Source organism: Pseudorasbora parva, chromosome 24 (assembly GCF_024679245.1).
Source record: "Pseudorasbora parva isolate DD20220531a chromosome 24, ASM2467924v1, whole genome shotgun sequence".
Taxonomy (NCBI): domain Eukaryota; kingdom Metazoa; phylum Chordata; class Actinopteri; order Cypriniformes; family Gobionidae; genus Pseudorasbora; species Pseudorasbora parva.
Window position 1 is genome coordinate 6,777,300 of NC_090195.1, and position 15,109 is coordinate 6,792,408.

Below are 15,109 nucleotides of genomic sequence, written 5' to 3' on the forward strand. Positions count from 1 at the left end.
AAAATTAGAACACGTTCGAGTGTACACACACCGGCGGCAGCATTCAGCGCCTGTTCCCAGCCATTCGGGAAGTTGTTTAAAATCCTGCTGCACCACAGAGCGCTTTCGGGCAGCTCATCTGTCAGTCAATTCAAAATTGAGCTCGCGTGTATATAATGTGCGGGTCAGGTGTCGGTGTGAGTGAGATCCTGAGGCGCGCGGGGCTGAGCTTAGCGCTTTAGGCAATCGGCTTCAGAATGTGCATGTAGACGCATATTTTTACGGTATTTTTTTAGGTTTATTTATCAAAATGTTATTTTATATATTTGTGTGATGTTCTGAATTTCGATCGCGGCTTAACATGTTATGAGAAAACTGTTTATTAATGTTTATCCACCACATTACCTTTTAGGCTATTTAAACCTAAATAAGAAAGCCATTGTCAGTTCGTCTGTCAGTTGGCAGGCAGTTTTGGTCGCGTTATTAAAAGTTGTTGCTGTGTGCAGTGTGTAAAGGAAAATAAAAATAGTTTTACCCTTCTGCTGACAGTGTTGTGCCCCTCCCAACCCATTCACACACACAGATGATTCGACTATCAGTCGACCATAGAGAGATTCGACAATTCTGATTCGATTGTCTTAATTTCTTAGTCGAGGACAGCCCTAATATATATATATATATAAATGTTGTTGGTTTTTGTTGGTTTAACTTAAAAAAGTAAGTAACCTGGTTGCCTTAAAATTTTGAGTTTATTGAAATAAAAAATTTGAGTTGATACAATGAAGGAAATTTGTTTAATAAATAGAAACTCAAAATATTATTGTATCTGAACCACATTAAAAATGTGATAAATCATGAAAATAGCACTATTTGGCATGTTTCACTGCGTCATCAGATATAAAACACACACAATTACCCAATATGCTTACAAAATCTTTTAATAATATTTTAATAAAGGTTGTCGAATCTCAAAAAATGTTCATTGTATTAACTCAAAATTTTAATTTCAATGAACTCAAAATTTTAAGGCAACCAGGAATTTTTTTTCTGCAAATTTTTTTAACAGTGTATATATATATATGGAATAGTCACCCAAACATTTAGGAAAATTGTCATCTTCACCCTTTATTCAAATATTATTAAAAATGTATTATTTTGTAAGCATATCCCGTAATTGTGCTTGGAGTGAATTGTTTAATTTGTGATCATTTTTACATAATTTTTGGCCGGGCTATCATACAAATTATGAACACTGTAATACGGTTCTTCGATGGGAAGGAAGGAGGTGGAACCGGCGAACGTTCAACAACATTTATTCAACATAAATAAACAAAACAAAAGTAAAACCGCACAAGATAAACACACAAAATAAAACGTGGGCAGCCCCTCACGGACGACTGCCCACTAACACATAAACAAAACTAAACATAATCTCCAGGCCTGGTCCTCTCTCGTCTTCCGCAGCCCTTGTTCCTCCTTTTATGCTCCCGTCACATGGCCGCGAGACGAGACCGGTGTGCCACGCAGCTTGTACTCGTCAACATTAATCACCGGCCTGCTCTCGCGGTCCCTCGCCCCGCTGCCTGTCACACCACATACCCCCATCGCCCCTCGCAGGCCGGGGGGCACTCCCGAGACTGCGCTCTACCCCTCCCCCCTCTCCCGGGGGGGCCGATCACGGCGGCCGCGGCACCTGGGGGTAAGGACAGAGAGGCGAGAGAAATGTAGACGGGAGCACGAGGAGCCCGCGGACGAGAGAGGGGAGAGAGGGAAAAAAGAAAGAAAGAGAAGAAAAAAAAATTCTGGTCCGGTTCCCAGACACACTGCCGTTCGGCCCTCCGCCCGCCGAGAGGCTCTTCCTCGCGGTGCTGTGCGATGGCACTGGACGCCTGGTGTACAGCTCGATCCTCCTCCGCCCCCTGGCGGCCGGCGGTGACTCCTCCTTCTGAGGGACCCGGCAGCGAGCCCCGCGCTCCCTGCTCCTCCCCTATCAGGCGGATGGCAGCAGGCTCCGGCTCACGGCAAGCGCGGCGACTCCTCCGCTCCCTCTCGGACTGCAGCCACCCCACCTCGACCCAGAGGCACGGCAGCGAGGTCTCTGTCCCACCTTTCTCGCTCCAGCATGATCGCCTCGGGCAGCCCTCGTGGCCCTCATATGTTGTAGTCATTTATGCATGAAATACATTTTTATTTTAAAAAATATCAAATATTATACTTGATGGTTCAATAGAACTTGTATGCAGGTCCTTCTCAAAAAAATGTTGCGTATTGTGATAAAGTTCATTATTTTCCATAATGTAATGATAAAAATTTTACTTTCATATATTTTAGATTCATTGCACACCAACTGAAATATTTCAGGTCTTTTATTGTTTTAATACTGATGATTTTGGCATACAGCTCATGAAAACCCAAAATTCATATCTAAAAAAATTAGCATATTTCATCCGACCAATAAAAGAAAAGTGTTTTAATACAAAAAAAGTCAACCCTTAAATAATTATGTTCAGTTATGCACTCAATACTTGGTCGGGAATCCTTTTGCAGAAATGTCTGCTTCAATGCGGCGTGGCATGGAGGCGATCAGCCTGTGGCACTGCTGAGGTGTTATGGAGGCCCCAGGATGCTTCGATAGCGGCCTTAAGCTCATCCAGAGTGTTGGGTCTTGCGTCTCTCAACTTTCTCTTCACAATAACCCACAGATTCTCTATGGGGTTCAGGTCAGGAGAGTTGGCAGGCCAATTTAGCACAGTAATACCATGGTTTTAATACTGATGATTTTGGCATACAGCTCATGAAAACCCAAAATCTCAAAAAATTAGCATATCATGAAAAGGTTCTCTTAACCTAATCATCTGAATCAACTAATTAACTATAAACACCTGCAAAAGATTCCTGAGGCTTTTAAAAACTCCCAGCCCCATTATTAAAAAACGCAATCATGGGTAAGACTGCCGACCCGACTGCTGTCCAGAAGGCCATCATTGACACCCTCAAGCAGGGCCGGCGTTTGCTATAGGCGAGCTAGGCGGTCGCCTAGGGCGACAATTGTGTTAGGGGCGCGAGCGCGCTCCAGTGCCGCCCATTACTTCCCAATCCCATTAATCGGAACAAGCTAAATACAACATAATGTTCATGAAACATAATCATCATAGGGCGCCCCCTCAGCCACACGTTTAATTACTTATCAACCTGATTATTGGATTGAATTGATGGTGATTATTGATTATTAGTTCAGGCGTTAGGTCAGGCAAGTGCTCATCTTGCGCGTTCATCAAAAATGAGGCGCCTAAACCCCGTGGATGCACAGGGACGGAAAAAGAGAAAAAGAGAAAGGAAGAAAATCGAAAGAAAGCCCAGTATAGAGGTTAGTCTTCTTATCTCAGCCAATAAGATGTCAAACAAATCAAAAAATTACTTAGTATCAATCTTATCAACTAATATATTTTTTTATAAATATTATTAATATTGTCACTAAGCTATCACTTGCTAGTTTTCTACATAATTACTATACGTATTGCAAACATAACTTCACTGACAATAATCTACAATAACCTACATGGATGTCATTTAAATATCAAAAGTCCAGTTCGTTATGAATATGGATAACGTATGCACGTTAGTTATAAAAAGTACAAACGCTCTCTACGTGGGCGTCGGAAATAAATAAATACGGCCTCTCGTTTTTTTTTTTTTTTACTGGAGCAGTCTAACGATAGATACCATATTATTTACATTAAACACAAATATGCTGGGTTCATCAAATTCTTTACAGTGGCTGTGGTGTAGTGGTAAGACGCACGGCATAAAGATTTGATGCAGATCAATCAGAGGTTCGATCCTGCCTTTTACCACACTCGCTCTATTCCCTTTTCCCATCACATATCAGATCGGAAAGGCATTTATTTTCAATAAAAAGTGAGAAAATGTTTGAAAAGTGGAAATAAAGCGTCGAACGTGTTTAATAATAAGTGCTTCTCGGTTAGGGGTAGGCATAGGAAAACAGACGTGCTGAATTAGAATAGAGACGATAAAAGTGAGTGGGGTGGGGTGGGGGGCGCAAAACTCCATCTCGCCTAGGGCAACCAAAGAGCTAGAGCCGGCCCTGCCCTCAAGTGAGAGGGTAAGACACAGAAAGGAATTTTCGAAGCATCCTGGGCCTCCAGAACACCTCAGCAGTGCCACAGGCTGATCGCCTCCATGCCACGCCGCATTGAAGCAGACATTTCTGCAAAAGGATTCCCGACCAAATATTGAGTGCATAACTGAACAATTATTTGAAGGTTGACTTTTTTTTGCCAAAATCATCAGTATTAAAACAATAAAAGACCTGAAATATTTCAGTTGGTGTGCAATGAATCTAAAATATATGAAAGTTTAATTTTTATCATTACATTATGGAAAATAATAAACTTTATCACAATATGCTAATTTAAAAACGGACCTCTTATTATATATGCAAATAAACTTATATATTCATTTTAATATTAATTATACTGTTTGCATGGTATTTGTATGACTACTACAGAAATGTAAAAAGTCATATAAACAACAGATTCAAATTTACATTTTTAATAAATGTGTTTTGTAACTGAAATATAAAAGATTGTTTGGTTAATCCAGGGCTACAAATCAGGCAGTTGGACAAACTTAATTTTCTGAGTTATCAACTTAAAATGTGTGTATGTTACAAAATAAGTTAATTTAACTCAATACAATTAGTTGTTTGAGCATAATGTCATTTGAAGTTGTCATAACACAACAAAAACTAATGCAAACAGTTTCTGTAGCCAACATTAGTTTACATTTTTGTTGTTGTTGATATATTAGCAGGTTTAGTGCACTTCATCAGATCAACACAAATCCTTCATGGAAAGACTCATATAAATGCAAAGGGGTTTTGTGATGATCTTTCCTCTCTCTTAGAATGCGTTTCCGTCTTAGAAGGCTTCAGCACTCTGAACCCATCCTGATTAACCAAGTCCATGATCAAAAATTCACTCTGGGCGTAGGAGACGGATGGGGACGGCTCCTACTCCTCTGTAGGCTCACATTTGAAATTCAGTCTTTTCTTCTTCTCATCTCCGTCTTTTCTCTCTGAACCGTATCAATGAAAGAAAACATAATAGGACAAGGATAAAGACGCCCACAGCCAGACACATCTCCTCGCTTCCCAGTTAATGTAAAACCAGACTAATGAAAGTTCATTTATCATCACAGCTGGTTCTGTCTCCCCCTGCTTCTAATTTAATCAGTTGCTCTTTTATCTGTGTCTTGTCTCTTTTATGAGTACAGAGCCATGCAGTGAGTGACCTTTGAAGATACGCAGATCAGGGGGAACCCTTCACCAGTAGAACCACAGGGTTCTTCCCATGGGAAGCTGACACTTCAGCTTTCATCTCCAGCATCTCTTCGGTAAGACTTAGCCGTTGCGTATGGTGCGCTCTGTCTGTCTCCGTCTAACCTTGTTACTGTGTTAGAGTCTAATATGTTCATTTTAATTGGTTCTGATTGAATATATCAAACATATCATTGTATCAAACGTCTTTATTAGTGCCTTTGATAACTTAAAGGGGTCATGAACTGGATTTTTTAAAATTATTTTACAGTTTCCTGAGGTGCACTTGTAATGTTAATGTGATTTTTACATAAAAAGTGTCAGAATTTAGAAATGAATGGCTGCTTTCTACCCTGATTTAGCCTCTGATTTAAACACTGTTTAAAGGGGCGTGTCTGCTGTGAGACTTGTGTTAACGCCCACTGCTGTGATTGGTGGACATATTTGCATATGAAATAAGTATTACATGTGGAACCCTCTCGAGTACTTTTACTAAACTTTTACTATTACAGCTGTCGAAACTAACGAATCTTAAAAAATGTTGTGTTTATTGCATTATATTGATATAGAAAGACGGTTCACTCCTATTATTTATGAATGGGCGAAAATGCAACATAAGCTGATCATCCGTCGTTGCGGTGTGTTCCACACATCCGCTTTAGTCTGGCTCATGTCAAAAAACTAGCGGCGACGAAAGCTGCTGTGACCTTTGAACAATTCAAAAGGACTACAGGTGACGGATATCTAGCATATCTTAGCCGCTGCGTATAGTGCACACTGCAAAAAATAAAATGACGACCCAACATTATTTTATATTACATTCTTTGCTCGCTTTCATCACTCACTTATTCTCGTGCACTAGACTGAACAGCCAATCAGAGTTCTTTCTAACTGACAGCCTGACCGTCAGCTTGGTGCGTCACGGCCCTTACATATTGTGTTGCAGTTTTGCTTATTCATAAGTTATATGAGTGATCTTTCTATACCTATAGTCTTTTTTTTACAATGTTATCCAAAAGTAGCAACATACTTTGAGATTTGTCTTCAGTTGGATATCAATCTTTGCTCACACAGGTTTATGCATTACATATTTATATTCACTGCATTGAATACATATTCTTATTCAATATGTTCTTTGATGTTCAGCATTATGGATCTGACTGATTCAGATTCAGATGTGCGCATGAAGAAAATTCTAAGGCCGACTTTTAGGATTTCAAGGACTTCTGTGGTGCATTGTACATTTTGAAGGATGTAGAAACACGTCTATGATATATTCAGTCGTGAAGGGTTTTCATGCTCTTGAATAAATGACGTTACATAACTTCCATGTGGCCTTCAATTTGTCTACATACCCAAATAATATATTATATAACAGATTTTTGAGTGAAATGTAACATTAAATACATTATAAATGTGGAGCTAAATGACAAAATAATAGCAGTCTGTTAAAAGAATTTTATAAAATAATATAAATAAATAATATTTATAAATAAATCTCTAAAATTAGACTTGTTTTTCTGTTCTATTTTTTGGTTTAGAACAATGAAGAAAGAAAATCAGGAGACTATTTTCTCATCTAAAAACCTGTAATATTTTTAAGTAATCAGATGTTCTCATTTGTCATGTACTTGAAAATAGTTACCCTGACACAGCAAAGACCTTTGAGTTAAATTTGTGTTTGCTTTCAAAGCTTGTAAGAAGGATTTTTTCTATAAAAGTATTTTCGAAAACATCTGTCGACGCTTTGATCCACATTCAGATTAAAATGCGCCTGTGTGTGCAGGGCAGAGGCATTTGTTGGTAACTTCTTAAGAAAGATTTTGTCTTTGATCAGTCCGAGCTTGTCCAAGCATCAAAAGAAGGAAGAGGGAAAAAACTGTGTGTGACTCTAAAAGACAGAAGTGAAGTGTTTTTGCCATAATTATGATTGGAAAAAATAATAATAAAATCTCCTGAATGCCTTGCCGTCTAAAGACCACCATGAATGCCAAGAAAGAAAATGACTACTTTTCCATCTCAACTTCTAGCAAGATTGGAAAAATGACAAGAAAAAAGATACCCAAAGACACTCAGTGATTTTCAAGAACGTAGACGGCGGCGGGTTTATGAATGTTGTACGCCTGATGCATTAGCAAGCGGCTCACAATTCAAAGGATGTTTTCAATATCTCATGCTGATATGACAACGAGGAGATTGATGGCTGTTTGAAATGTAGACGCTTGTAGTTTACCATTCAAACTGTGGCAGTATATTAAAACAAATGTCGATAGATATTATTTGAGGGAAAAAATAGCAGAGTTCTTATAAATTCATTTAAATCGTTTTGTTTTAGATCGTTATTGGTGTTCGATATTAAACCATTTATGTTCACTATTATACTGCTTTTCTTGAGTCTGTTTGACTCAAAAAAATATTGTAAAGCGATAGGCTAGTTAGTTAAACTTGTATGTGGTTTACATGCTTGCTGACTTTAATTCCCTCACGGCCCATGCAGAGATGTATTCGATTAGTGAAAGTGCCTCCCATTATAAATTCTTTATTTAGAGGACGTTAAGAGCCAACCGGGACGGCGCGGTTGTGAGTCGAGCCATGAAACTGTAAACAGCAGCTTAAGACAAATGCACTCAAAGGGCACAGACAGAGGTACAAACCCTGACACACCGAGAAAGGCCATTAATCAACACCACACATCCCATTACACCAATGTGATTATTTAAACCTCGTCCTGCCGGGGGAAAACCGCCTTGGCCACAACTCTTTTACAGCTTCCCTGATATCGCTCAAAAAAAAGATGTCTCTCGGCCATTCGTTTTCCAGTTCTGTGCAAAAAGTGGAACAGCAGGGTGGAGAAACCTCAAAATGAACTTCTAAAGATGTAATCTACAGTTAGCAACTATGTTCAGGTAAACCATCGGCCAAAGCTTTGCTCAGCTGTGTCTTTATTGAAGCACTCTTTGCCTTTTGGTTCCCCGCCGGTTTTTCTTATTAGATTTCCGCTTGCGTTTGATTGTGAAATAATAGCAAGGGTCAATAATTGCGCCTGGACACTTTCAGAGGCGGTATGTCATAATAAAATGATGCAAGCTGTGATTAGATTGTCAGAGAGATGGTCAAGGGAAAATCTTGTGCAAACAGCAACCTTAAGTATGTTGGGCACTGTACAACAGGGCTGTGCACCATCCATAAGAGAAAGAAATCAAATTAAAATGGAATGAAATTAATTTAACTGCTGTAAGTGTAGTTTTTCCATAATGTATTTAATTTTTCAGTTTGAAGTATTTTAATATAAACTACAGTACTCTTACATTAGTTGCACAGCTAAATTGCTAAAGGGGTCCTATTATACACTTTTATGAAGTCTTGATTTTGGTTTGGGGTGTACTGGAATATGCTTTCATGCTTGATTGTTCAACAAATATGTTTCATATATTTTACATTATTACAGCACCTCTCTACCTAGTCTGGCTTCTTTAGTGTATTCCATGGGGCGGAGATTAAATATTATTAAATTAGTAACATTGTGACTTCACAAGATCCGGAAAAAAACACATTCAAGTCCAAACTACTCATTTGCTGTATTTTTCGTAAAGTGGATTCTGTTAAAGAAAATATCTCCCTCCCCAACAACCTTGCAGATCTATTTAATGCTATTTAACATCACACTAACTAAAAAAAAAAAAAAAAAAACAGCATAATAGTACCTTTTTAATTATTTTTAATAATATATGTGTGTGTGTGTGTGTGTGTGTGTGTGTGTGTGTGTGTGTGTGTGTGTGTGTGTTTGTGTGTGTGTGTGTGTGTGTGTGTGTAATATTTAAAATATTTTTATATGATATATAATCATATATTTCAAAAAATGCTGTCAAACGAATATCATGATTAATTAACTTAATATATACAGTATGTGTGTACTGTATTTAATTATTATGTATATTTAAATACACTCACATGTTTACTATATTGCCAAAAGTATTGGGACACCCCTCCAAATCATTGAATTCATGTTAATTACTTCCATGGCCACAGATTCTAGGCATGTAGACGCTTCTACAGACATCTGTGAAAGAATGGGTCGCTCTCAGGAGCTCAGTGGATTCAAGTGTGTTGCCGTGAGAAGTTGCCATCTGTGCAAGTCCATTTGTGAAATTTCCTCACCACTAAATATTCCATGGTCAACTGTTAGTGGTATTATAACAAAGTGGAAGCAATTGGGAACAACAGAAACTCAACCACAAAGTGGTAGGCCAGAGCGGGGTCAGCACATGCTGAGGCGCACAGTGCCCAGAAGTGACCAAGTTTCTGTCAATAGCTACAGTGGCCTTCAGATTAGCTCAAGAACAGTGCGTATAGAGCTTCATGAAATGGGTTTCCAAGGCAGAGCATCTGCATCCAAGCCTTACAGATGCAGAGGTGTAAAGCACGCTCTAAAGTCTGGGCTTGGCATTTGCCAGGAGAATGGTATTTGCCTGACTGCATTGTGCCAAATGTAAAGTTTGGTGGAGGGGGGATTACGGTGTGGGGTATTTTTTAGGGGCGGGGTTTTGCCCCTTAGTTCCAGCGAAAGGCATTCTTAATGCTTCAGCACACCAATACATTTTACACAATTTCTTCCTCCCAACTTTGTGGGAAAAGTTTGGGGATGGCCCCTTCCTGTTCCAACATTACTCCTCATAAGTGCACAAAGCAAGGTCCATAAAGACATGGATGAGCAAGTTTGGTGTGGAGGAACTTACTGGCAGGTGTCCCAAACTTTTGGCAAAATAGGGTATTTAAGAAAAAATGTATACTTATGATGGTGTGAATTTCTTATGCAAGTGAATTTTCAGCAAAAAGACATGAATAAAAAGTTCTTCTAAATATATATATTTTGTGTATTGTAAAACATGTCTTTATTGTCGCTTAGGTGAAATAATTCTGACTGACCCCAAAACTTTTGAACGGTAGTGTATAGGCACAATTCATAAAAAAGTTAATATTTTTGTGTATTGCTTATTTGATAGTTTTGTTACAAAAGTTTGTGGACACTGATTAAAGAACACAGAGTGCCTGTTAAATGTCTTTGAATTGCACGTTTGCTTCCTATTATTCCAACTCCACATCATGAGCTGAACAGGGGCCAATTGTTAAATGCTGAATCTTGCCCAACATCGACAAACCCACTGTAATGTTAGACAGTTGATGCTGCAAAATGAGTCCAATGACTCTGGAGGACAGTGAGAGTGCAGTAACCCTAAAATAAAAGTTGCAGCAATGCTTAACTGCCAAATTGACAACGCATTGGTTGGCAGCTCATTAAAAGTCACATCCTTCTTGAAAACCGACATTGGCTGAGGTAAATGTTCCAGTAAGTCAGCTAGACTTCTGCTGAATTGACAGCTTTTTGGAGTATCTTGGTAGAAGAGCGCTGTTACTGGATTTAGTTTCGCCGAAAACATAATGCAGATGGACCGTTTGAATCTTTTGAGGTGGTAATTATGCTAATGATATGCATATATTTAGGTAACATATCAGAGAGATTCTCACTTTGTTTGGTTGATCTGGTTTCATTTGCAGATACATCAGTGTTGATGCATTAATAATAAGATCATATGGGCGTCTTCACCATGATGAGAAGCTGTGCGACTCGCAATTCATCCTTTTGAAAAGCATGGCTCTTTTCAGATCTATTGATGCTCACAGATTCTCTTGTCCTATATGCGGATTTTCACACACTCCCTGTCTTCAGTCAGCCTGAATCCTTTGAGGGGTTTGTGTTGGGTGTGGTGTTGAATATGGATTGCTTATGTTCAGAGTACACTTGAGGATAACAGTGTCTGGCCTACAGTATAACACCTATAATCAGAGCAATGCAGACAGATACAAGTGTCCTCCACAATACAGGGCAATTCAAGATTTGTCATTTTGCGGACACTTTTTATCCAAAGCAATTTGCAATACAGAAATTGCTGAATTCCCTTTGGACAAACTTGGTGCTAGTGTTTCGGTTAAACTATGTCATAACCAGACATGATGCAATTAAAGCAGCAAGTAATTTCTCTGTCCTTACCAGATGCGTGATCAGACACAAGCACAGCCAATCAGAACGTATTTGATGTTAAATGCACAGCTATGTGCAGAAGGATTTTTGGCCATTGATATTTCATTGTAGGCGAAGCTGGCAAGTGTGATGCCACAATGAATAGAAACAAAGCAATGGAGAAACTTACATGTGCAATAAGAATACTGTTTTTTTTGTGTGTGTGTGTGTGTGTGTGTGTGTGTGTGTGTGTGTGTGTGTGTGTGTGTGTGTGTGTGTGTGTGTGTGTGTTTGTGTGTCTGTTTATGTGGTTTATGAGGACACAAATTTGTATAACTACATGGGTATTACACTGGTAAATGTGGTTTATGAGGACATATCAAATGTCCCCATAATTCAAATGGCCTTTAAAACATACTAAATGATGTTTTTTTGAGAAAGTAAAAATGCAGAATGTTTCCTGTGATGGGTAGGTTTAGGGGCAGGGGCAGTGTAGGGGGATAGAAAATACGGTTTGTAGAGTATAAAAACCATTACGCCTATGGAGAGTCCCTGTAAACCACATTGACCAACGTGTGTGTGTGTGTGTGTGTGTGTGTGTGTGTATGTGTGTGTGTGTGTGTGTGTGTGTATGTGTGTGTGTGTGTGTGTGTGTGTGTGTGTGTGTGTGTGTGTGTGTGAGCCTGTTTATGTGGTTTATGAGGACACAAATTTGTATAACTACATGGGTATTACACTGGTATTACACTATAAATGTGGTTTATGAGGACATATCAAATGTCCAATTCAAATGGCCTTAAAAACACACTAAATGGTGTTTTTTTGAGAAAGTAAAAATGCAGAATGTTTCCTGTGATGGGTAGGTTTAGGGGCAGGGGCAGTGTAAGGGGATAGAAAATACGGTTTGTACGGTATAAAAACCATTACGCCTATGGAGAGTCCCTGTAAACCACATTGACCAACGTGTGTGTGTGTGTGTGTGTGTGTGTGTGTGTGTGTGTGTATGTGTGTGTGTGTGTGTGTGTGTGTTTTGAGTTTACGAAACAAAATGTATAATTTCATTGATGTCAGGTTTTAGCAAGCAGCTTCGATGACACTTATTTTTAAAGGGATAGTTCACCCAAAATTCAGGTTCATTCTCGAGTTACGCAGAACGTTTGTGCTTTAGCAAGAAGTAAAATGTATGCTTACCCCCAGGGCATCCAACATGTAGATGTCGTTGTTTCTTCAATAGAACACAAATGAAGATTTTTAACTCCAACCGTTGCTGTGTGCCAGTCATATAATGGGGTGAATGGGTAACAAGTCAATGAGATCAAAACATACAAACAATAAAACATGCTTAGGCAACATGCACAAAAACCCTGCTGCTCCTGACGACACATTGATTTCTTAAGACACAAAACAATCGGTTTTCTGTGAGAAACCCACAAGTTTTATATTTTATTTCTTTACCTCATATCCCGACGAGTCTCATCAAGTTTTTGCCTGCGTGGATCGATGAGGATCTACATAACGTATGTCTATGATCGCGCCAGTTTTTGACCTCACCTAACGGAAGTCACAGCTGATGGGAAAACTTGATGAGACTCTTCAGGATGGTGGCTGGGAAGTGCAAAACAATATTTAAAAGTTTGAAACACTTTTACCAAGCTCAAGATTGTATCATAAAACACAATTACATGGGCAATACACTTTTACCAAGGACCAAATCCTATGTTTTGCATCTTGTTAATTTGTTTTCTTAAATGTAAATTTGTTTCGTCATTGGTAAGAGTGTTTTTCCCATGTAATTGTGTTTTATGATAGGTAAAAATGTTTTCCAAAATGTAAATTTGTTTCACACTTTGTAATGTTGTTTTGCACTTCCCGGCCACCGTAGTACGGTATATGAGGTAAAGAAATAACATAAATACTGTTGGGTTTCTCACAGAAACAGATCGGTTTGTGTCTTAAAGGTCCCGTTCTTCGCGTGTTTTCGATGCTTTGATTATGTTTACAGTGTGCAATATAACATGAGATCATGTTTCGCGTGTAAAAAAAACACAGTATTTTTCACACAATTTACTTATCTGTATACCTCTGTTTCCTCTGTCCTAAAAACGGCCTGATGATTTCCTTGTTTTATGAAGTCCCTCCTTCAGAAACATGTAACGAGTTCTGATTGGGCCAGCGCTTCCCGCGCTGTGATTGGACAGCAGCTTAGCGCACGTTGCCCGGAAAGGTCCCGCCTCTTATCATAACGGGTGGATACGCGCGCTCAATGTTATTGCAAAAATGTCTATATTGCCTTATCAATTTGAGCCGGAATCAGACCCGGAGAATATCGAAGAGGATCGATTACAACCTGCTCAGGAAAGACTTTTGCTGGATGTTTCAGAATGGTAAGCTGTCTATTCAGTAGTTTAAACTGATCATTACAAACACCAACAATCGATGGTGTCTGAATGAATTACTACACTTTTATATGCTACGTTTTTCGGATTAGTTTCAATTACCATCTAACGTTAGTTAACAAAGCTAAACAGCGTTGCACTTTGTGTCATGAGTTACATAAACTATTAAACGGACCAACTTACATAATAAAATACACTTACCGGTTGTGGTCCATAAACAACAGAGGGAACTGCGTCATCTTTTAAGAATAATCTTTCTGCGAATCTGGCATTAAACTGATTGAGATTGAGGAAGCAGTCCTCAGCAAAATGTGCGGCACATAGTTTTAAATTGTGATTATAATTTTCCGGAACCGAGTTAACCATAAACTGTAGCCATTGATCTCTACGTACAGCGTCCGTGGGAAGGCCAAACAAAGGTGATTTGACTCGGGATGAAAATAACAGTGTTTCAATGGCATGGCGACAAACACACTCTACAAAAACAACGCTTCCTATTCTCGACCTGCGAGAGCAAAAGGACCACGCCCCCGAATTTGCGTGTTCTTGTGGGCGGAGGGTTCGTCAACAAAGGTTTTAGTTGCGTCATTACAGCAGGAAGTGCAGAGGTGTAGTCCAAACCGGCCGTTCATTGTAGGCTTTGAAAGGGAACTTCTGTTAAATAAAATATCTCGCTTGGCATTGAACTTTGAGCTTTATAATTTTACAGGTATTATTTATGCTCTAACAGCAACATTACACACTAGCTAAAGAGTTAGTGTGAAAGATGGAATCGTGAAGAACGGGACCTTTAAGAAATCAATGTGTCGTCAGGAGCAGCAGGGTTTTTGTGCACGTTGCCTAAGCATGTTTTATTGTTTGTATGTTTTGATCTCATTGACTTGTTACCTATTCACATGATTATATGACTGGCACACAGCAATGGTTGGAGTTAAAAATCTTCATTTGTGTTCTACTGAAGAAACAAAGACATCTACATGTTGGATTCACTGGGGGTAAGCAGATAAACATCTAATTTTCATTTTTGGGGGACTAACCCTTTAAGTAAATTAATATTAGGGTACATATAGGCAAAGCTATATAAGCATACAGTACTGTTCGAAAGGTTGGGGTCAGTAAGATATTTATGCTTGGGGTGCATTTATTTTCTTTTAAATTTTTATCTACTTTAATTCATTTTTTATGTTATTTATTCCTGTGATCAAAGGTGAATTTTCATCATCATTACTCCTATTGCTAGCCTGACAAGCCAGACCCACATCAAGATGTTTGGTCTGGAAACTCACCATTGACAGCTCAATCCGAGGGGCGGGATAAACGGTTGTCTTTCAAACTCCCTCTGCACGCGATAGGATAGCGCTACAACCAACCAGAGCA

General features: G+C 39.0%; 1 long non-coding RNA gene across 1 annotated transcript in view; it reads left to right on the top strand.

Annotated features, from left to right (window-relative positions):
- The window catches only part of LOC137063332 (uncharacterized), a 125,050-nt gene that overhangs the window by 54,623 nt on the left and 55,318 nt on the right, over positions 1–15,109 (top strand). The window contains exon 2 of the long non-coding RNA XR_010901371.1: positions 5,275–5,394. This is a non-coding gene — a long non-coding RNA (uncharacterized lncRNA). The remainder of the gene's footprint in view (positions 1–5,274; positions 5,395–15,109) is intronic.